Source organism: Panthera pardus, unplaced genomic scaffold (genome assembly GCF_024362965.1).
Source record: "Panthera pardus isolate Hobbes unplaced genomic scaffold, ASM2436296v1 HiC_scaffold_24, whole genome shotgun sequence".
In the NCBI taxonomy this organism is placed as follows: Eukaryota; Metazoa; Chordata; class Mammalia; order Carnivora; family Felidae; genus Panthera; species Panthera pardus.
In genome coordinates, this window is record NW_026526810.1 from 96,978,197 (window position 1) to 97,002,808 (window position 24,612).

The 24,612-nt window shown below is 41.1% G+C and overlaps 1 protein-coding gene across 3 annotated transcripts in view; it reads right to left on the bottom strand.

Moving 5' to 3' along the window:
* The window catches only part of SLC35F4 (solute carrier family 35 member F4), a 349,855-nt gene that overhangs the window by 185,120 nt on the left and 140,123 nt on the right, over positions 1 to 24,612 (bottom strand). The window lies entirely within an intron of this gene.

The following is a 24,612-nucleotide window of genomic DNA, read 5'->3' on the forward strand; positions in this document are numbered from 1 at the left end:
AGTATGAGATACTGTTGGGGAACTGGGCTCCTGACTTCAACGTCAACATATCATGGCGTTGATGGTATGTGGAGATGGCAGAGGCCAAATGGTGGCACTTCATCATCAGAGACAGGGTGGAAATAATTACGTTCATGGCATGGAGTCTGGAGTGGAAGTCAGGGGGCTTCATCCTCAATAAACTGAAATACACGGCTGTGAAACCAACAGGTGGAAGTAGGATTGGGCCCTGTCCCCATTCCTCTCAGTGGCCCCCTTGCCGAACGTGTGTTTCTTTTCTCTACAACCTTAGCAGCATTTGCTTGTGGACCAGATGTCCAGGAGGTTTGCGGAGAAGTGGAAACTTCTACCAGAGGACACAGTGTGACCCTGAAGCTATAATTCCAGTTTATCATATGGGCTTCTCATTCCAGTAGACTAGTAGCCAAAGAAAGGATCACTTGGTCACAGTGGGAGTTACTGACCCTGACTGCAAAAAAATGAAGAACCTAGGATTGCCGCTATATAATAAGAGCAGAAAAGAGAGTGTCTAGAAACTAGAGAATGCACAGGGATATTTCATGTGCCCTGCAATCATATTAATCGGAAATCTCGGCAACCATGATCCAACGGGTGTTAAAAATAAAAATAGACAAGGGCTCAGACCTCAAAGGGATGAAGATCTGCATCACTGACCAGGCAAGCAACTAAGACATGCTGAAATAATGTCTAAGCATGAATGAATTCTAGAATGGTTACAGAAGAGTGTGATGATGAATATTAATTATAACTTCAAGAACAATTGCAAAGTGAAGACTGTAGCTTGTTCCAATAACCCTGCTGTCTTACACCTTTCATAGGACTGCAGCAATTTTGCTGATAACCTGATACCATTTTTACGAAAAACCAATGGCAAGCATCACATTTAATGGTAAAACTCTAGAAATACAGTATTTCCTTTAAATTCAGTGTCAGGACAAGGATCCAGGCTGAGAATTCTAGTTAATACCCTGCAGACATCCTAACCAATGTATTAAATCAAGAAAAAATTGAGAGATGGAAGAATTGGAAAGGAAGAAATAAAATTGTCCTTTATTGTACACGATATGATTGTCAGTATAGAAAATCAAAGAAAATCTGTGAATGAATTACTAACACTGATAAAAAGATTGGCCAACTTGTGAAACACAAAATCCACATTCTAAAATCAATAACATTCCTTTAAACCCATAATATTGGATTAGAAGGTAAAGTGTAAAGATATCACTCACAGTGAAGGATGTAAAGATATGTGATGTGGAGAAAATTACAAAAACTTTATGAGAAAACCTAAAATACATGAATAAACAAAAAGATAACATTTGAGGATGAGGAGGATCTCCCAATTAATCCACAAGTCAAACGTATTTCTGGCAGGAATGTCAGCAAAGTTATTCATGAAATTTGATAAGTTGATTCCATAATTTACACGGAAAAGCAAAAAGCTAACAAGAGCATAGACGATTTTGAACAAGATAGGAGAACCAATCCTTCCAAATAACAGTGCTTCTTATAAAGATGCAGTAATTGAGACTATGTGGTATGGGTAAGGAGATTAGCAAACTGTGGAACAGAAGAGCGAGCTCAGAAATAGACCCAGGCTGGGCTCCTGGGTGGCTCAGTCAGTTGAGCATCTGACTTCAGTTCAGGTCATGATCTCGCGGTCCTTAAGTCCGACCCCCACATCAGGCTCTGTGCTGACAGCTCAGAGCCTGGAGCCTGCTTCAGATTCTGTGTCTCCCTCCCTCTCTGCCTCTCCCCTACTCGTTCGTTCTCTCTCCCACCCCCCACTCTCTCTCTCTCAAAAATAAACATTAAAATATTTTAATTTAGAAATAGATCCAGGCCTATGTGAAAACCTGATCACTAGGAGGGGTGAAACTGCTAATAATTGGTAGAATACATAGATGAATAGTGGAATCCTGGGACAACTGGTTATCCATGTGGGAAAAATAGTAAGTTCGAATTCCTATATCATATCATAAACAAAATTAATTCCAGGTATACTGAAAACCTATATATGATAAAATGTAAAATTTTTAGAAGAAATGTAGAATTTTTATGATCTTGTTCCTAGGAAAAGATTTCTGGAAAAAAATCACACACACACACACACACACACACACACACACACACACACATCATAAAAGGCAAAGAGATCAGCACAATGTTTAGCCTACAATGTAGACATCTTTCAGTATATGCTATTATTAATTGATTACATACATCTTCACTTTATCGGTGCCACTTTGTTCTAAGTAAATTAAGAAAATCAAGAGGAGGTTGAAAAGTTTTTAGGGCAGTAGTTAAAGGCAAAATGTGATACTAGGTTAGAGGAAAATGGCATACCTTATAGGATTTGGAATTCTTCACAGCACAGAAAGGAAGCAATGAGGGAGACAAATGATAAGCCAACACAAGGTATGTTTCTCACTAATAATCAGAGGCGACAATAACTACAGATATCTCAGTAATTAATGGGTTTTTTTTGGAACTTCAATTAATTGTTCTCTTCAGAGTATCTGTAACACAGAAACCTAAATTACTTCATATGTTTTCCATTTTGAAAGTATTTGCCAAGTGAGTATGAATAGAAAGGAGGAAAAACTTCCCTTTTGGTAACATAAAACTTTTTGAGTTTTCGATTATGAAATGAGTAAGCCTCTGAGAATGGTTATTTTGAGTGTCAGACCTCATGATGAGGCACTGGATTCTACAAGGATCATCAATCTCAGAAATTTAAATTGACTGAAGCAATAAGAATACTTGGCAAATGTAAATCTAAAGTAGAGGAAGGACTGAGATTTTTAATCATACAGCTAACACCTTGGAAACACGTGTTAACAAAAAGGGAAAGCTTGCAATCCGATAAATTTTATAAAACACCTATTCTTTAATGTGATATATTTTTTCAGCTTGATTTACTACACGAGTTATTAGTCCTATTCCATTTTTCATAGACTTCCTGTTTCATATTTTTAAGACTTAATTCACTCAACGATTGCCATTGTGGCCTGATCTCTCATATACCTAGTTTGCTCCTTATGATAACAAGTCAAAGGCTAAAACAATGTTATTTCAACCACAATTTCAAAGTCAAACACGCAGCTTCGTCCTAGGCTTTCAGATTTTTGTGACAGCACACCAAATGATACTAGAATCCAGACTATAAAATTGCGTTCTTCTGGCAGGGATTACAATTTAGTGCAGAAATTCACTTTACAGCTCAGTCTACCACCAGACAAAAGCAAATTTTAAATAACCAATAGGTTTCTAGTGGTAAAATGAAGGATGTGTTCATGCACCATATTAACCACAACAGCAGGCAATAGCAGCATTTTGCAAAACTAAAGCAAGACATTCCCAGAGAAACAAACTTGGCAGCGGAAGTTCACTTATGAACTTGTCCATTCAAGTACAGTTTATCTGTGGACAACCACCAGCATCTCAAATATTATCAGTTCTTTGTCTCCTACCATGGTTGGGGAATCCTGGTTAAATCAAATAATTGGGTCAAATACAATATTAGAAAAATAAATTTTCAGGGGCGCCTGGGTGGCTTGGTCAGTTAAGCGTCCGACTTCGGCTCAGGTCATGATCTCACGGTCCGTGAGTTCGAGCCCCGCGTCGGGCTCTGTGCTGACAGCTCAGAGCCTGGAGCCTGTTTCAGATTCTGTGTTTCCCTCTCTCTCTGCCCCTCCCCTGTTCATGCTCTGTCTCTCTCTGTCTCAAAGATAAATAAACAATAAAAAAAAAATTTTTTAAAGAAAAATAAATTTTCAGAAATGGGCTTCTGGTGAGCCTAAAGCCAGGCTCCATTCTCAGTAGCAGGGATGCCTGGGAAATTGTCCTCTATTTCACCTGGTGCTGAAATTATCGCTGAGAAACAGCATGTTCTCAGCAAAAATTTTGTTGTTGTTGCCATGTTATAGAAGAATGATTTATTAGAACACATTCCATGGCAAATCATCTAAAATAACCATTTTCTGAAAGACATCCATGAGACCACCTGAGGTACCTACAGAGGTACCTCTGAGAAGCCAGACAATTAAGTTCCCAATCCCAAGTTGAAGACCGGAGTGGAGAGGAACCCAAACTTGTGAATAAAAAAAAAAAAACTGTACAGTGACCACCAATGGGGGATGTGGATGGAGAAGGGCATACTGAATGAAAGAGAAAGGCCACTGCTTGTTTCTAGGGGACAAGCTATAGGCAACGGTGTGGCACATGCATGGTGGGCACTGGGCCAGGACAGAGCAGGCTTGCAGGGGCCCAGTGGGGTCTTAAAAATAACGTTTCACAGAGGTGTGAATCTCTCCCCCTGATGTCCCAGCCCACCAGTGCCACATGACAGCCCCAAGTGGCTACAAGTGTTGCTGGCCTAATGGATGGGCTAGGGGAGGGGACAGGAACCGAAGGAGGAGCCCTGGAGTGATCAAGGCACAGGTATTACATGCATGGCGTGGGTGAAACCAGAGCCAGGGCACCACAAGGTCAGCCCAATGACCACATCTTCCTTCTTGAAGAAGCCTGGGGCCTTGCCAACATTCCTGGTCAAGACATTCACCCAGAGGTCCACATCCTCAGCCCAGGCCTCCTACACTGGGTCTTTACACACCACAGAGAAGACACACTCTACAGGTGGGCCTAGCAAGCTGCCTGGTGATTTGGAGTCACAGCAATGATGATGACCTAGTGACAGCATCTGGCTGCCTGGTTTACAGACAGGCCAGACTCCATCAAGGTTGTTCTGCATCAGTTACCGATGTGGACCTTGTGAGGAGGCCCACATACAGGAAATCCAGAACAGTTGAGAGAGACTGGGGCCAGGCCCTGGACTAGGGTAAGGGAAGTTACCTCCCCCTGTGCAAATCTAAGGAGGTGTTCACACTTAGGCACTGACTGGACCTTCTGCACACTCCCGAGAGTGAGAGCCTCTTTAAATTTTGTGCCCTGGTCACTTCATTCTCCTCACCCTAGTCCTAGCCCCGGCCAAGAAGATGTTGACAAAGAAGAAAACAAAACCCGAGTGTGGACACTGAGACATCCTCAGGCCATTCTGCTGCTTCTCTAACCACTGAAGTCCTCATGGAAACTTGGGGATCTGGAAAGCTTGCACCTCTGTCTGGGAGCAGGTTGCATTGTCGGATTTGTACGGTTACCTGCCTAGAGGTAAATTTCTGTCTCCTCTGCAATTAAATAATTTTTACATCCTTTAACTGTGTCTCTTGGCACTCTTCCAACAATTGCATCACTGTCATGTGGTATCACCTATGCAACACTTAACACTAAAATAAGATTCAAAATCAAAGTAGAGAAAATCAGGGTCAGCATTATGAACATCGGTGATCATACTGCAGGTGTTAAGGAGTTAGCAAATAGTAGACCTGTGGGAAGAAGGCTAGGCAAACTAGGTTATTCTCTACACTCACTTAAAATTTCTGTTTATTAGCTATTTGACAGTTTCTTAAGTTTTCTCTTTTTGTTGCCTCTTGTAAGATAAAAAAAATCAACATGTTACTGGCTTTAAATAAAAATTGGTAATTCAAATACTGACAAAGAAGCATATTTGTTTCTGTGCAAAGGGCAGTGGGCTTTCTGCCTAAGGACAACTGACTTGAGTGTCCAACGGATCTCCTAGAGCTCTAATTATCTATTGCTAATTATCTATTACAATGACCTACCTTAAAATTCTGTGGCTCAAAACAGTAAACATGTTACTAAATCTTTTGATTTGGGGGGTTAGAAATTCTGCCCCACAAACATCAAATGGGGCCATTCAATGATATGCTGCTGGGCTGGTCTGAAGCCTTTAAGACAGTTTCATTCACACGCCCAGAAGGATGGGCTCTGCCGGGCTCCTGTTGTCCTCCATGCAATCTCAGGGTCTCTCCACATAATTTCTCCATCACGGTAGCCAGGCCTCTTACGTGGTGTCTCAGGCTCCAAATGCTAGCATTCCAAGAGACAGGAAGTAGAAGGTGCCAATCTCTTAAGGCCAGGACTGGAAACGGGCCCAACATCTTTCTTACCCTTGTGCTGTATTCTGTCGATGTAGCCACAGAGCCCATATTGTTCCAAGGGAAGGGTAACAGACCCCACCTCTTGACGGGAGGAGTATGAGAGAGTCTTTGGTCATCTTCATTCCACTGCTTCTGACTATCTTTCATCTAGGTAGGGCATTTCACTGCACCCTAGAGCAGTGCCAGAGATGCCCAGCCCCTGTGGGGCACGTTTCACGTTCTCTTTTTGGTTTGAGTGTATCCATAATTACTCCTCAACTCCATGAAAGCAGAGAGGGAAGACTGGACCAATTGCTAGGAGAATCAGAGAAGCTATACATCTGGGCTACCCGAGTAGAGTCAGCAAAACGCCTAGAACTCAGTGAAGCCTTATGTGAGATGGAGTTAAGAACATCAAGGCCGCTCGATGTGGTTTCACCACCAAGGCCTCTGGCCAAGGCACCAAGTCCTATGGCCACATTACTGTCATTATCTTCCTCGACTTCTGAGTAGGACTGGACACAGTTCAGCAGTCCCTCATTCTTTCAACATCATTGTCTCTTGGTTCCCATGATAACACGTCCCTGATTTTCCTCCTACTTCAAGGTCCACTTTTGCTATCTCCTCCTTCTAAAATCTCTAAAGCCCGGGGTCCCTCAGGGCTTTGTCCAAGACTTAGTCTCTTCCATATCTTCAAGTTCATCTCCCAAGTGTTCCCATACATCAAATCCATGTATGGATGTTCTCCAAGTTTGAATCTCCACTCTAGACTTCTTTGGTGAACTCCAGGCTCATCATGTTTCTGGCTGACTATCTTATATTTCCACTTGAATGGAAATAGGCATTTCAAACTTATAATCAAAACAAAGTTCTTTTTAATTCCCTCAAACCCTATTTCTCCCCAGTCTTTAATAGGAACCCAGTTGCTCAATCAAAGACTTAGGAGTCACCCTTAGTTTATCCCTTTTCCTTCAGCTCCCAGCCCCAAAACCCTCTCTTTTGACCCCCAAACCTCACTCACCACCACATCTAATCTATCACATTACCTCCAAAACGTGTCCTAAATCCAGCTATTTAGGATTTAGACCATCTCCTGCCTAGTCTGCAACAAAAACCTTCCAACAAATTTTTCCCTTTCCCCTTTTATCCCTTTACATCATCTCCATTCAGTGGACAGAGCAACTTTAAAATAGAATTAGATCGTGACACTCTCCCCCCGCCCTTTTAAAACCACTCATGGCCTCACGGCACTTAGAATGCCACCCACACTCCTTACCACACAGCCCCAAGCCCTGCATGATTTGGCTCCCACTACCTTTCTGGCATGATTTTGTTGGATTCTGCCCCTGGCTCACTACGGTCCAAACTTCCTGGCCTCTTCTTCCCCTCTGCCTGGAACACTCTTGTTGGAATGTTTCAGCCTCACTCTCTGGCCCCAGCTTAAATGACACCTGGTCAGTCTTGGGACCCCCTACCCCACTCAAACAACTCTTAGAAAAATCTGTAATTAGCTCATTTATCATTTGATTGTCTGTATTTCCTTCTCAAAAATCCATCCCATGCTTTCAGGGTTAGAATTGCACAGCATATCTGAACCATGTCCTGGGGAAGCAACAGAACTTTAAGCAACACAAAGGCCCTGGAGGATCCTGCCATCTTGTTTGTTGCTATATCCCCAGGGCCTGACACAGTACCTAGTACCTAGTAGGTGCCGAATTAATATTTTTCAGTGAATGAATGAATGAATGAATGGTTCACTAGTTCATTCATTAGTTCTGGGCCCATCATTTCAAAAGGCTTGGGGGCTTTGAGCAGCTTGCTGTCTGGCACTACATTTACTCTGCCCTCCTTGAGCATGCATAGACACTGAAAGCATATTATTAAAATCATGCTAGATAACATTTTTCCTATTTTACTTTTAAAAATTGATTTTTATAATCATTTCAAATATTACTTATGTTCAGCATGTAAAAATTATAACTCACAAACATAAAAAATGAAGAACATAAAAGTCACTCATTATCCACCTTTCAGATGGATAATGTCCTCAATATTGCAGCGTTTACTGTTTTGTTTCCTTGCACTTTTTGAAAATTTTCTCTACCCTGTAGACATTTTTCAGTATGGAATTTCAGCCGATTTTATGTCACATTTCTTGGGATCAGAGAAAGCAAGAACAATATTCTAACAACTGGCAATACTTTGAGAAAGCCTGGAGGACCATTTTGATGCTTTCAGATGATCTTAACTAGACTACTAGAATAAATGATCTCACTTAAAAGATTTGTAAACAGTTAATCAACAAAACATTACCCTTAAAATCGAGCATGCTGTTTGTATGTATCACAAAAGTCTGGTAACTAGGTCAGAAGCCTGAATGACTAAAGGTAAAAATTAGCACACATTATTCATTCACTCAATGTTCCATCAACAAATGTTTACTGAACATCCACAGTGTCGGGCAATGTTTCAGACCGTGGCAACAAAGCGGTGACCAAAATCTCTATTTCTCAAGAGCTTGGTCCAGCTGGAGGACAATAGAGAGATGGCAGCTAGATGTTAGATAGATGATTGATTGATTGATAGATAGATAGAGATGGATAACATGTAATATGTTTGATGATCGAAAGTGCTTTGGAGAAAAACATGGCAAGGAAGGATGATAGAGGGGTTGCCATTTTAATTAGTAATTGGGGTGACCTGAAAAGGCCTCACTGAGATCTGAAAGAGGCTAAGGAGCCAGGCATAGGAACACCTGAGGGAAGAGTGTTCCAGGTGAAGGAAACACCCTTGCAAAGGTCCAGAGGTGGGAGAGAATCTGGTTTATTCCAGATAGAGTACAAAGTCAGTGTGGCCGGCGTTGAGTGACCAAGGGAGAAAGCTGTAGAAGATATGGTCACAGCAGTGCCATATTATTCAGAGCCTTCAAGGTCCTGTAACGAATTACGGCTCTTGCTCTGGAACAGAAAGCCACTGGAGGGACCTGGGACTTAAGAATGGTATGATCATACTTAAAAGGATCTCTGTCTGCTGTGCTAGGAATAGACTGGGGTTGACGGGCAGAAGGAGGAGGAGTCACGAGGGTAGAGCAGTATTCCAGGATAGAGAAGGATGACCCAGACTGGGGTGGAACAGTGCAGGGGCAAGACTCAAGACATATTCTGAAGGTAGGGCTGACAATCCTCATGGAGGACTTACAGGTGAGATCTTGATGGTCCCAAAGTCTTTGGCCTGAGCAACTAGAAGGTTGGAGTTGCCATTTACACAGAAGTGTGAGACCATGGAAGTAGAAGGTTTCAGGGGAATATTAGGACCACCCAAGCAAGCAAGCAAGCAGTCATATAAATAAATAAATAAATAAAGTGTAGAAAATAACTGGCTATGTTAAAAGGGAGAAAGCAGGGAGTAGAGTGAATAGTAAGTGAAAATAAATGGGGAGTTTAAGAGCTGGTACAATTAATAAATAGGTTAAATAGGGTCTGTTCTGATACTAGGTGTGTTTCTTTTACAGAGTCAATAAAAAAGTCTCCAAGCAGCTGTCAGAGGAATTTGACACTCCCTATGGACCCCTATAGAATAACTTCTTAGAAAGGATCAATTCACAGAGCAATAAAATAAAATTCTACAAGCTTAACAGCATGTTCAGTAACAAGAAAGTAATTACTGATTTTTCTCTTGAGAGAGTTATTTTCTATGCTCATCAGATGTTTCTCCAGATGTCTGTAAAAATGAAAGGCAAAACACAGAGTTCTGCAGCAAGTGGCGTCCAGTTGTCCCTTGCCAATGGTTGAGGGAAAAGTTAACAGTCCTATGTGAGATCCCCAAAATGGGGCGCATCGGAAGCCAACATTTTGGCAATTTTTTGTTGTTGTTAACTACCTTGTGTAATATAAAATTATAAGGCAGTCCCTGTGCCCACTTCTTGCTTTTCTGAGAAATTAGCAAATAAACAACTTGTTCAACAGACACTTGGGCATACTGGCTATCTTTCTTAAATGCATAGACAATTTTCACAAAGCATGAACATCAGTGTGAGACATCTGAAGTCTTCCGACTAACAATCTGCATCTACATTGGTTTGGGTTGGGAAGGAGCTCTATGATGAATCCCAACCCCGTTAATGAGATCTTCTCCCAAGTTTCTTCTCGTATAATTTCTGTAAAAAGGAAATGCAGAAGTAATTACCGAACTAGGCAAAAGTCAATACTGCCTCTCACCACCAAGCAGGCCCTTTTCAACAAGCTCCAGCTGAGATCACAGGGAGCCCACTACATCAGTGGTTCTCAGCCTGAAAAGTACATTTGAATCTTGTTGAGAGCCTTTTGAAAAAAAACCTAGGCCCCAGACCTAACACTGGAGATTTCTATTTAATTGGTCTGGGAAAGGGGTGGGGATTTTTTTTTAACACTTATCTGATGATAATGCACACCCAGAACCAAAACCACCACACTAGAAAAAGCTATGAGCACAGCCTGTTTTGTAAGGAATTTCAACAGCAACAGAAAGAGTATATTCCAAACAATAATAATACGTAGGAATCCAATACATGCAGGGCCAAATTCTCAAGTGATAGGAAAATGCGGGTGGCGGGGTGGGGGGGAGGTTAGAAAATGCAGGCAAAGACCATATTTTAAATTTTAAAAAGATTAGGGGCACCTGGGTGGTTCAGCTGGTTAAGTGTTGGACTCTTGATTTCGGCTCAGGTCATGATCTCACCGTTCCCGAGTTCCAGCCCCACTCTGCACTGACAGCGTGGAGCCTACTTGGGACTCTGTCTCTCTCTCTCTTTCTCTGCCCCTCCCCTGCTCGCTCTCTATCTCTGTCTCAAAATAAAAATACACTTAAAAAGGATAAATAAATAAATTTTAAAAAGATTACCTTTCCACGGCAGTCATAGATATTCTTCTCACAAACACCGCTCCCCAAAACCCTTTCAATGCAATTTTCTTTCAAATCCCATACAAACAGACTGTGCTCCTTGCCCAATGCTTAAATATGCACAAGGAATCCATCGTGTCACAGAATGTTGCCCAGAACCACCCTTCGTCTGGGAAGCCAGCTTTTTCCACATCTTGCTGGTAAATCCAGAAAACTGGGGAGGAGTTGTAGGGAACCATTCTTCTAGAAAACCGCAGAAGTTCTCTGGGGAGCAAGAGGTGTGCCACAGGGTGGGAATTCAGAAATTCCATCTTAGGAAACAAAGGTGAACAGAGCCCCACAAGAGTATCTTGGAAAGGATATAAGGTTATGCAACAGCAGCAACAACAATTTCCCCTTAGCTGGAGCTCACCCACAGGACACTTTTTAGCTGTATCACGTGGCTGGTTGTTTTTGAACAGCCATCCTGGTAATGCCTCAGATAGGAAAACACACTGTCTGCAGCGGGTTTAAAATGCCCTCGGACTCAGATTTCTGGGCACTTAGTCTGCACAAAATTTTGTGCAATTCAGTCTGCAAAATTAAGTGCCCAGAAATCAGCGTGTCAGCTGCAGTGGGTAGTACACGGGCCTGGCCCTCCAGGCAATCGCGATTTTGTCGAAGCAGGGGTGTCCCCACGGGGACACCAAGTATGCTGCACAGAGAAAAGATGGCAGCGGAGTTCAGAGGGGGAGACCACCACAGGCAGGAGTCACTAGGAGAGCTTTGGGGGCAGAAATGAACAATTAGCCCAGATCACGAAGTGTGGTTAAGGTTTCGGAACAAGGAGAAGATAACAGGCGGGGACTGTCCTGAGCAAGGGCACCGTGGCGGGAGCGGAGAGTCCTAGGGGAGGCAGACACAACCATCCAAGTGACTGTCAACAGGTGTGCTGCCGTCTCCAGCTGCTAACTTTTATTAATGTGGAAAATACATTTATGCTACCACCGAGGAAAGCTGCCGTTAAAGCAGCGTCTCTTTGTGACAGATGACGAGCGGGGAGAGTCGTGCAAAGTCCCATAAAGCAGCTCTCAAGCTTGCTGTCACCAAGAGGGCAGACCAAGTCAGCAAGCAAGGAAGGTGGTGTGCCTCGGGAACCCGTGGCAACATTCCCTCTCAAGTAGGAAGGTGTGGCTCTGGCCTCGACCTGCAACACAGCAGCCAAGGGCAGCCAAGGGCAGCCAAGGGCAGCCAAGGGCAGGGGAACGCCATGTTCCCTGTGGCCGCTTTTATGGGTGCCACAAGACCACTCACTACTGTGACAGGGAACGTGTTGCAGTGACTGCTGACAAGTTTTCTGGGATTTTGAGTCTTTTAATCCCTTCAAGCATGCAGTAAATGATGTGAATATTTCAGAGAATGCTGTGAATATAAAAGAGAAAAAAGTTGAGAATCTCCAGACCAAGCAAGTTGGACCATATCCTGTATATGCAATGGGGAACCACTGAGGGCTTTTCACTGGAGAGTGACTTGGAAAGGACATGGCAGAAAGAATAATCTTGCCATTAAACGCAAGTTAGAATGAAAGGAGGAGAGAGTATAAGAAGCAAGGACAAAATCATTTCAATTTCCCTAATGTATTAATTTTGAAAAGCAGGAAAAGAATATATAACTTTCTACTTCTCAACAAAATTTCAAATGTATTGTCTTCTACCTAGGGAAAAAAAAAAAAAAAACAACAATGGAATTAAAAACAGAAAACACTGTCCCAAGTGCTTATCTAGTATTATTTCCCCTTTACATATTTTCCATTTATTCCAACTTCATAACATTTTAGCTGTGCGGTTTTTGGTCAAATTGCTCTACCTCCATAAACCTTGGTTTCCTGATCTGCGACACAAAGAAAATATGGCTATAATGCCACCTCATGGAGTCACTGAGAGGATTATATGAAATAATGTATATAAATCACCTCTTCCATATGTATGGAGAGAGACAGAGACAGAGAGAGAGAGACAGAGAGAAGCTTTTTGTTGGACCTCCTTAGCTTTGGGCAAGATACTTCTTACAGTCCTTTTTTTTTTTTTTTTTTTAATTTTTTTTAACGTTTATTTATTTTTGAGACAGAGAGAGACAGAGCATGAACAGGGGAGGAGCAGAGAGAGAGGGAGACGCAGAATCCGAAACAGGCTCCAGGCTCTGAGCTGTCAGCACAGAGCCCGACGCGGGGCTCGAACTCACGGACTGTGAGATCATGACCTGAGCCGAAGTCGGACGCTCAACCGACCAAGCCACCCAGGCGCCCCTACAGTCCTTCTTATAGGGCTTCCCACATGAGGGTTACAACCCAATTTCATGTTATGCTGTGGAAATCCTAAAAGACATCTCTAGGAAGACCTACAGTCTGGCATGAGAAAGACTGAAAGTTTGAATTAAGTGACTCAAAACTCATTCAAGAAGCCAATCAACTAAAACTTCATCGTCAAAGGAGTGCCGTTGGCTCTGCTCAGGCCTCACCCACCACCTTCTTCAATGGGAAAATGGGCCCTGCTGGCCACACTTTGTAAAACAGCAATAGCACCCATGAGGAGAGGGGCCAGAAAAGCACAAGTTCCAGAAACAGATAGTGGCTGGTGGTGTCGCAGGACGAAAAATCACACGTTCTCTCTAGCCCTCCTGTGTGACCCCGAAACTGAAAATCCAGGGCCGCTTCATCAGATTCACCCCAAACTTAATGCATTGCTCGTTTCTGCACAAAGTACCCGTAAAGTAAGTGCAGGACCACTTGTGTAGAGAGCATCGACCACTTACTCTAGGTGCTGGGGGCACAGGACACATCCCTGCTCGGTCATTGCTGGTGGAAAATGGCCCACGTGTTCTGTCCAAATTTCTCAACCTTCCTCCCAGCTGTGATCCGCCCACTGTTTTTGTTAGTACACCATTACTACAAACCAGTCACTTAGGCTACAGCTGGGACATTGTCAGTTTCTCCCATTCCTCTCCTCACTTTTTTAAATTAAAAATTGCACGTATTTAAGGTGTACAACATAATGATTTAATATACAGTAAAACCTTGGATTGCTAATAACTTGTTCTGCGAGTGTGGTGCAAGATGAGAAAACATTTCTTTTTTTAATTTTTTTAACGTTTATTTATTTTTGAGAGAGAGCGAGCGAGAGAGAAAGAGAGCGCGAGCACAAGTGGGAGAGGGGCAGAGAAAGAGGGAGACAGACTCTGAAGCAGGCTCCAGGTCCCAAGCTGTCAGTACAGAGCCCAACGCAGGGCTTGAACTCCCAAACCCCGAGATCATGACTTGAGCCGAAGTCAGACGCTTAACTGACCGAGCCACCCAGGCGCCCCGATGAGCAAACATTTCTAATAAATTTTAACTTGATAAACAAGCAGTGTCTTGGAATATGAGTAGTACGTGATGCCAAACGTCCCATGATCACAACTGAATCAATGGTTCTTGAAATTCAGTTTGATATTAAGTGCTTTGGATTACAACATGTTTCTGGAATGAATTATGCTCGCAAACGAAGGCTTTACCGTATATACATAGAGTGAAACGATTACCTCAGTCAGGTATTTGACACATCATCTCCTCACATGCGTTCTTTGCTCGTGTGTGATGAGAGCACCTGAAATCTACTCTCTTGGCAAATTTCCTGTATTCAATACAGTATTATTAACTGTAGTCATCATGCTGTACATTACATCTCTAGACTTATTCATCCAATATAACCACAACTTTGTACCCTGTGACCAACATCTCCCCGTTCTCCCCACTTCCCTGCCCCTGGACACCATCATTCTACTCTCTACTTTTAGGTTTTTAAGTTGTTTTAGACTCCACCTACTAGTTGTTTTCTTTCTGTGTTTGGCTACTTTCACTTAGCATAATGTCTTCCAGGTACATCCGTGTTGCTGCAAATGGCAGGATCTCTTTCTTTTTAAGGCTAATATTCTATTGCAATATTCTACTGCACATATATATACACCACAATTTCTTAATCCATTCATCCATCAACAGACACTCAGGTTGTTTCCACATCGTGGCTACTGTGAATAATGCTGCAATGAACATGAAGGTGCAGAAATCTCTTCAAGGTACTGATTTCATTTCTTCTGGGTATTTACCCAGAAGAGGGATTTCTGGGCCCGATGGTAGTTTTATTCTTAATTTTTTGAGGAACCTCCACACTGTTTTTCCATAATGTTCTACCAATTAATATTTCCACCAACAGTGTACAAGGGATACCTTTCCTTCACATCTCACCAATTTATTTTTGATAATAACCCATCCTAACAGATGTGACGTGATATCTCATTGTGGCTTTGGTTTGCATTTCCCTAATCCTCTTTAGTGATTTTGAGCACCTTTTCATATACCTGTTGGCCACTCATATGTCTTCTTTGGAAAAATATCTAATCAGATCCTTCCCAGTTTTTAAACATATTGTTTTTTGCTATTGAGCTAGATGAATTCCTTGTATATTTTGGATACTGACCCCTTATCAGATATGTAATTTGCAAACATTTTCCTTCAGTTCATAGGTTGCCATTTCCTTCTGTTGATTGTTTCCTTTGCTGAGCAGAAGCTTTTTAATTTGATGTAGTCCTACTTGTTTACTTTTTGTTTTTGTTGTCTGAGCTTCTGATGTCATATCCAAGAAGTCATTGCCAAGGTCAATGTCAAAGAACTTTTTCTCTATATTTTCTTCTAGGAGTTTTAATGTTTCAAATCTTATGTGTAAGTCTTTAATCCATTTTGAATTGATTTTTGTGTAGGATGAAGGATTCAATTTCATTCTTTTGCATGGGTTATTCAGTTTTCCCATCATCATTTATTGAAGAAACTATCCTTCCCCTATTGTGTTTTTGGCATACTTGTTGAAAATAATTGACTGTATATGTTTTGGTTTATTTCTGGGCTCTCTATTCTGTTCCAGTGGTCTATGTGTCATTTATTATTATCATTAATATAGCTACATTATTTTGATTATTTTAATTAATATAGCGAAAAAGCTATGTAATTTTGAATTAGGAAGTGTGATGCCTCCAACTTTGTTCTACTTTTTCAAGATTGCTTTGGCTATTTGGAGTCTCTTGTGGTTCCATGCAAATTTTAGAATTTCTTTTTCTATTTCTGTGAAAAATGTCATTGGAATTTTGATAGAGATTGAATTGAATTTGTGTGTCACTTTGGGTAGTATGGACATTTTAATAATACTAATTCTGATCCATGAACACAAGATATCTATTTATTTGTGTCATCTTCAAGTTCTTTCATCAGTGTTTTATAGTTTTCAGTATCCAGATCTTTTTTTTTTTAAGTTTATTTGAGAGAGAGAGCAATGAAAAATGGGGAGGGGCAGAGAGAGAGGGAGAGAGAGAATCCCAAGCAGGCTCCAAGCTGTTAGTGCTACTAATGATGTGGGGCTCGATCTCACGAACCATGAGATCATGACCTGAGCTGAGCTGAAGAGTCAGATACTTAACCAGCTGAGCCACCCAGTCACCCCAAGTGTACAGATCTTTTACCTCCTTGGTTAAATTTATTTCTAAATATTTTATTCCTTGTGATGCTATCATAAAGGGAATTATTCTCTTGATTTCTTTTTCAGATAGATCATTGTTGTTGTAAAGAATGCAATTGATTTTTGTATGATTATTTTACATCCTCTACTGAATTTGTTTATTCTAAAAATTTTTTTGCGGAGTCTTCAGATTTTCTACATAGAGAATCCTATCATCTGTAAATAGTTCTTCCTTTCCAATTTAGATGTATTTTATTTATTTTTCTTGTCTAATTGATCTTACTAGTATTTCCATTACTTTGTTGAATAGAAGGGGTAAGAGTTGGCATCTTTTCCTTGTACCAGATCTTAGAGGAAGTGTTTTCAGGTTTTTTTCCCCATTGATTATGAATGTTATCTGTGGACTTTTCATAAATGGCCTTTATTGTGTTAAGAAAATTTCTTTTCACACCTCTTTTGTTGAGAGTTTTTATCTTGAATGTATGTTGAACTTTGTCAAAGGTATTTTTGTGAGTCTACTGATTTGATCATGTAGTTTTCATCTTTTATCCTCTTAATGGGGTGTATCACATTGATTGATTTACGTATATTAAATTAAACTTGAATTCCAGGGATAAATGCCACTTATTCATGGTGTATAATCTTTTTGATGTGTTGTTGGACTTGGTCTGTTAGTGTTTTGTTGAGTATTTTTGCATCTGTGTTCATCAGAGATATTAGCTTGTAGTTTCCTTGTGGTGTCTTTGTCTGACTTTGGTATCAGGCTGATACTAGCCCCATAAAATGAATTTGAAAGTATTCCTTCTACCTGTTTTTTGGGGGGGAAGAGTTTAAGAAAAATTAGTATCAATTCTTCTTTGAATATTTAGTCATGAAGCCATTTGGTCCTGAACTTTTCTTTGTTGGTAGGAGAAAGTTTATTAGTATTTCAATCTCCTTATTTGTTATTGGTCTTTTCAGGCTTTTGACTTCTTGATTCAGTCTTGGTAGATTGTATGTTTTTAGGAATTTATCCATTTCTTCTAGTTTATCCAATGTGTTCACATGTAACTGTTCAGAACAGTCCCTTGGGATCCTTTTTGTTTCTGAGCATCCGTTGTAATGACTCCTCTTTTGTTTCTGATTTTAATTGAGTCTTCTTTTTTTCTTAGTCTAGTTAAGAGTTTGTTGATTTTGTTTATTTTTTCAAAAAACCAATTCTGATCTCTGTACTTACAGATACCAAGTTCTATCACCCTTCTTCCACAATCTCTCTAATATTGTTTCCTCCTTTCATTTACTCTATTAACAACCCTGTTCATTTCCTCTCACCCAAATGATTACAATTGCTAGGGAACCTGTCTCCCCATCCCCAATCTCCTTTCCCTCAAATCCATTTGAACTTTTAGAAGGACATGTCTAACTGGATCATCCCTGTGCTCAATTATATTTATGACTCCCACTACCTTTATAGTAAAATATGAATTCCTTAACTTGACATTCAAGACCCAGATGATCCATCCTCAAACTATTTTTTTCTTTTTTCCCACTGTTTGGCTGTATTCCCATTCCTGGAAGCTGTTCCTGGTAGGACCACTAGCAACAACCTAACTATATATCTAAAAGTGTTGGAATGTACAGGAATACAATTATCTACTCAATATGCAGCCTTCCAAAATGGCCCTAGTGATCCCAGCCTCCTGGAAGTCATACCCTTGTATAGTCCCCTCCCCTCTGAGTATGGGCTGGACCTAGTAACTTGCTTCTTATAAATAGGATACAGAAAATTTATGGAATTCACTTAAATATTGGGTTATAAAAGACTGTGACTTCCAACTTTCTCTTGCTCTTTCTTTTGCCTTCTTTCTTGGTTGGTCTGATGAAGCAAGCAGCCATGTTGCAAGATGCTCTATGAAGTAGCCCATGTGCCAAGGGACCAAAGGAAACCTCAGGGCAACAGCTCATGAGAACCTGAAGCCTTAGTCCAATAGCCTGCTAGGAAATGATCTTGCCAACAACCAGGTGGATGAGCTAGGAAGGAAATCCTTTCCAGGTAAGCTTTGATGTAACTGTAGCCTTGTGAGAGACCCATAGCAAGAAAATCCAGCCTAAGTCTCACCTGTATTTCTGACCTGCAGGAACTGTGAGATAATAAATGTTGTTGTCTTAAGTTCCTAAGTTTGGGGACAATTTATTACATAGCCATATATAAATATACACCCAGCTTTTCTGAGCAAATAATTTTTAAGAAAATAATTTGATGTTCTGATAAATAATATTTCTCCCCATGTCTAGTTTCTCTTTGAAAGCTAAAGCTCAAAAATATTCATTCATATGACAAAGATTCGCTGAAAGAGTTCCATGTGCAGGGCATTCAACAAGGTATTAGAGGAAGATAAAAATCTGAAAAAGGCTGGATGCTCACTCTCAATGCATTTATAGTGTGAGTAGAAAAGTGATATTACAACATATAACCACGGAGTGAAGAGATTATTAAAAGGGAAAGTGAGAGGGTGCTGAAGGCATTTACAGTCTATTGGGCCATGGGGAAAAAAACACATAAAGTAGGTAGCAAATGAGTGGACCAAGTCAAAGGACAGATGTCAATAAAGCCCTGTGCAAATGAAGAGGAGGGAGGAGGACCCACGCACTATAATAAGGGAAGGCTTCTTGATGGAAGTGCATTTGACATGAACTTTGATGATCAGGGAGAATTTTGACATAAAGGTTGGGCAAAGGGAATGACTAAGGGAAAAGCAGTTCAAGACAAGCAAGGAAGCCAGAACATATATAGAGAAGATAAGTAGTGAAATTCAAGCTAAATGTATCCCCAACTCAACTTTTCCTTAACTGGATCCCCAAACTTCCAACAATCACTCCAATACCACTTGCAAAGAATGAGTGAAAGTATGAGAGGGGGACATACTCATTTCTAGGCCCTAGGAGGGAGCCTATGCAAGTGAAGCATCCTGAAGCTTCGTGGTGTGTCTGCCTCTGGTAAGGGTCAAGAGAGTCTCTCCTATTTTTTCCTCTGGCTCTAGGTTTGTGAGCAGGCTGAACAGGGAAAGCTATAGGTCTTGTCATCAAATCAACGTCTCTATGTGTAGAAAGATTACTGAGGTTTCTCCTACTCAGATAATTTTAAAGGTCTAATAATAAAGCAGGTTTGTAAACCACGTATTACATTTGATATTGACCAGAATTTGCTGTGAGGATAAAATTCATAGATTTATTAGAAAGCACTTGGCAAACTCAACTACATCTGACACGATGTAAATTATACGAAAATTATGAATTCTAGTACAGGAAACTGATCGTTGGAGATGTTCAGTGCTTGTGAAAGGTCACACTGAGCCTATCAGAGCTGGAACTCAAACCCAGGACTCCCCCTACTAGGGGCACCCATTTCATAGTTAGCCAGAACACAGGGTCTGGGGTTCAAAGTTCAGCTTGATCACTTACTAACTATAGCTTGGACAAGTTCTTTAATTTCCCTGAGCTTCAATTTCCTCACCCATAAAACAGAAGTTATAAAATGTACTTCATAGCGTTGTCAAGAGAATGAAAAGATATATATACGTAAATGCTGGCCCATAACAAACACTCAGTAAATGGAAGTTATTATGATGATTTTGTGCCATTTTCACTGAACCAGACAGCACCCAGTTCTAGTAGCTCACTGGTCATGATTTCTGGAACCAGGCAGTATCCAAAATAGACAGAACCTGTCTTCAACATCTTACCACTCCTCTTTCCAAGTGCTTCTTCTCCAGGTTTCCCTTCCTGGGCTGGAACCTCACGTTCAACCAATGCTTGTCCTAAGCATCCTGTCCTTTTCCATCTCAGCTTCAACTGTGTCTCATTCCTTCTGGATCTCAAACTCTGCTTTCCAAAGTAACAACTAATTACCTGACAGACTAATCTAAGGGACTGACTGCTAAAATTGTGTAGTGCATTAGTCTCCCCACCCCACCTGAGATACCTTCGTCCTACCAGGAAACTGCTTGGCACACGAGCTGTGTGTAAACCATACAGACGGCCCTGCCTCCTATAAATCTATCTGTAACTCCATGTCTGAAAGTCTATAGGACACAGGAAACTAAACGACTGGATCAGGTTTTGTATAAGTCTGAGGGAGAATGAGCAGTAAAATCAATTTCCCATAGCCTGGTCGGAAAGAATATTTTAAAAACTCAAGCTTTGCAAGAAGAAGAAAAAAAGATTTCTAAAAAAGATGCAGAAATAAAACCAACACATTAGGTAGATGTGAGGACAGACCAAATTTCCCTCTTTAAAAATAAGCAGGAAAATGCAATATATAACCAGGTCCATCTGGCAAGAAGAGAAAGAAGGTTAGGAAAGGCAGCCACCCAAGATGTACCCTTCCAGGATGTTAATACAAACCAGCAGCCTTAAAGCCTGGCCGCTTCTCCTGAGGGCTCGGACTCCATTTCTCAGGTCCTTAGTTTTGTTGCCAAAGAAGGGGCCCCAATAGCATCATGATCGTGCCACTCTACAAAAATATCCATTGTTTTTCTGAGGGTGTCAGGCTGAAAAAATACTTTCTCATTTATAGTAATGTATGTACTTAAATACAGAAAACTAATATTTAACTTAAAGGAATGTATATTTGTAGAATATAGAAAGTAACAAGAAGAAAACTCAAAGTCATCCATGATCTCCTTTTCAATGTGTAGTTTTTCTTTCTGACTTCTTCTCTATAGATCGATAGATACATAGATATAGATATATATGTGTGTATATATATGCACACATACATATAAACAAAATGAAACAGTTGAGTTCATCTGGTATATAAAATTCTGCACTGTGATTTTTTATCATATTATATAACATTCTTTATAAACTTAACAACTACATGGTATGCTATGTAAAGGTATTTTAATTTGTGAAATCATTTCCACGCTGTTCAACATTTGCCTATTTACAATTTCATGAATTAATACAAAGAACAATACTAGGGGGTTATTTGCACACATATCAGTCCAGTTTCAATTATTTCCTTTGGATGGATTGCTAGAAGTGGAATTAGTGGGTCAGCAAGTTAAATATTTTGAAGGCTCCTACTGTAAACTGCCAAATTTCTTTCCATCTAGTTTATAGCAATTTATCATCCCACCAGAAAATACAAAATGTTCATCTTGTCCCATCCCCACCATGCAGTGACTATTATTTTTAAAGCAAGACAAGAGAGGAAGATGTATTTTTAAATCAAGGAAATTTGTGGCCTCTTTGCCAAATCACTTCAATAGTCATCTCCCCTGAGTAAATGAAGAAATGAATATTATAAGAACACCAAGTGCAATGAACAGAGCACTGATGTTGCAAGGAGGTTCTTAAGTGATCTTTTATAATGAACTCTTCAGACAGTGAATCAGTCAGAATCCCAGCAGGAACTGGACTCTGCTTGAGAATGGGGAGTTGACCAGCATTTAGCAAGCGGTTGTGTACAAAAGAGTGGATGGAGTCCAGACTGGCAGGAGGGCAGTAGGACAGCCTGAAGGAGCTGCTACCACCGTAGGCCTCCGGGCAGAAAGAGGGAACAAGACCAATCGCTAGAGAGAGTAGGGATGCCCAAAGGTAGCTGCAACCCCGCAGGTGGGAGCCAAGAGAAGGACTTCACTCTCCTCTAGCCTTCCTACCAGTGTCTTCCATTACACAAATACAGCTCAATTCCAGAGGGCAGGGCAAGGGGCACAGGTGACTATGCACTAAGTGTGTGCCACCCCCCAAATCTTAATGTTGAAGCCCTAACTTCAGTTAAGATGCTGGTCAGAGGTGGGGCCCTTAGGAAGTGCCTAAGTTTACATGAGGTCATGAGGTTGGAGCCCCCATGCTGATATTAGTGCTCTTATAAAAGGAAGAGACTAGAACCCCCTCTCACCCTCTCTACCATGTGAAGATACAGCAAGCAGGCAGCCTTCTGCAAGCTAGGAAGAACCTTCACCAGAAACAGAATTCATGGGCACCTTGATCTTGGACTTCCCACCCTCCAGAACTGTGAGAAATAAATATCTGTGGTATGTTGTTATAGCAACCCAAGGGGAATAAGACACTGGTAGATACATTCATAGAGCTCAGCCTCCCAGGTCACAGAAAAGGGCAAAAGGACAGAGAGAGGAAGTGGACCTTGGGGGGCAAACTGAAACCATCCAGTGCAGATGCCTGGTAGGAGACAAGCAGAGCTTGCAATATGGCGGCAGTCTATGCTTCACAAACCACCACAGTAAAGAACTCATCTAGCATTACTGTTTCCTGTGGAATTCTCAAGCAGCAAGTGAGTATATTACAATGTAACAATTTCCCTTTACTTCAGTAATTTAAAAGGTGACATTTTTGAAGCTTTTTTCTTCAAAAAGCGTGTATTTGTGGGTCCAAAAGTGCCTTTGCACAATAGAAGAAACATTACCTTTATCTTTACATCACCCAGGCAGAGGAATGCATTCTAATAAGCAATTGAGTGAAAAACCCTACTGTGATTGAATTTATTTTTCCAGAGAAATGCAGGAAATAGTCATGAATGTTTCATTAAAACTCTTCCTAATCATAAATGTATATCCGTGTCCTAACAAGTACATGGTTTTAACACTGCGACTCTCCAAGCCAGCAAACAACTCTGTAAAATTGTCTTTAATCCCTCACAAATGACTCTGGAGTCCCACTGAGGCTTTATCACACATTATTTAGTAAATCCATGAACCTACAAGCCAGGAGACATGGAAAACCATAGCAACCAGGGACAAGACTGGAGAGGTGGTCGGTGTTTGAACAACAGCTCTAGGAGGGACATGCAGCCTTCCTGAGCTCTGAAGCCCACTCCCTCCCAGCCCACCCTGCTTGACTTGACCTTGCCTTTATCACTCCTCTCTCCCCTGCGGACCCTGCACGGGAACTTGCATCTCAAATGCGTTTAGCAGTTTAACTGGTCTGGTCTTCTGCTTGCAGACAAACTATTATCATTCTATACATGAGGAAAATGAGACTGAGACATTTTGAGGGGCTTGCCCAAGGTCACAAAACTCAAAATGAAAAGGTAGAATACGAGAACTCAAATCCTGATTCTAGCCCAGTGCTTTTCCCGACTGGAATTTCTGCATGGTCTGGTTCTTTAAATGGAATGAGGCAAAAGGGAACTTGAATTCTACATACATCTCTGACAGCAATAAACAAGCTGTTATTGCCATTGAAGGTAGCATACTGAAACTGAATCTATAAAATTGTACTCACTAATAAAGAAATTTCACATTTCATAGAAAATTTACCCTGCAGAAAATATCATGAAATCTATCAGGTGCTGGTTTCTGTCAGCAAAGCTAACACACACCTAGTGTATTTTTATTCTTTCTAAGGCCTCATAATTGTTGGAGGGTTTGTTCATTTAGCTAATGGTAAATATTTTACGAACATGAGAGCAGGTATCCACCGACCAATGTTAATTATGCAGGAAAAAAATCACATATGCAACACAGAAGTATAACCAGAAAAGTTCTCTACTTAGAGCAAATAAAAGAAATAATACCTATATAAAGCTCAGAGCCACTTGTCATCATCATCACCATCACCACCATTTTCCAATCTCAGAGCAACATCACTGGAGACAGACAGAATTCTCATCTTCTTTCATGGTCTGTACGAGTTTACTTCTTTCATGGTCTGTACGAGTTTACCTATCCCTAGCTCTGCATGCTCTGGGATATTAAATAGCGTCTGTCAAGGACCATCCCTGCTAAGCAAGTCAGGTTTTCTCATTCTCTTGTGAACATCAGTACGGATTTCCCAGGCCTTGCACCTCTAGAGGATCTGAGGACGGAGCCTCTGGGACGGAGCCCAGGCATCAGTGTGTGGTGAAAGGTCCCCAGGCGATTCTGATGAATCAAAACACAGATGCCTGGGCTGTATCCCAGAACAACTGACTCGGTATCTCTGGGGTTTAAGACCTGGGAGAGCTCTACTGTGAAAAAGCTCCCCTAAGTTGATTTTCAGACATACCAAAAAATGAGAAATGCTCTCTTCAGCTGACAGGCACAGATCTAACCACACCACCAGGGGGATATATTGGAACAACAAGCTATGTTAAATGAATACTCAAATACAGACAGACTCCAGCCATGCCCACAGCTAACCTCTCATTGGCTTTCCAACTTGGATGAATGCTAAATTTGCTCCTCGGGGCAGCTGTTGCGTGTATTTAAATA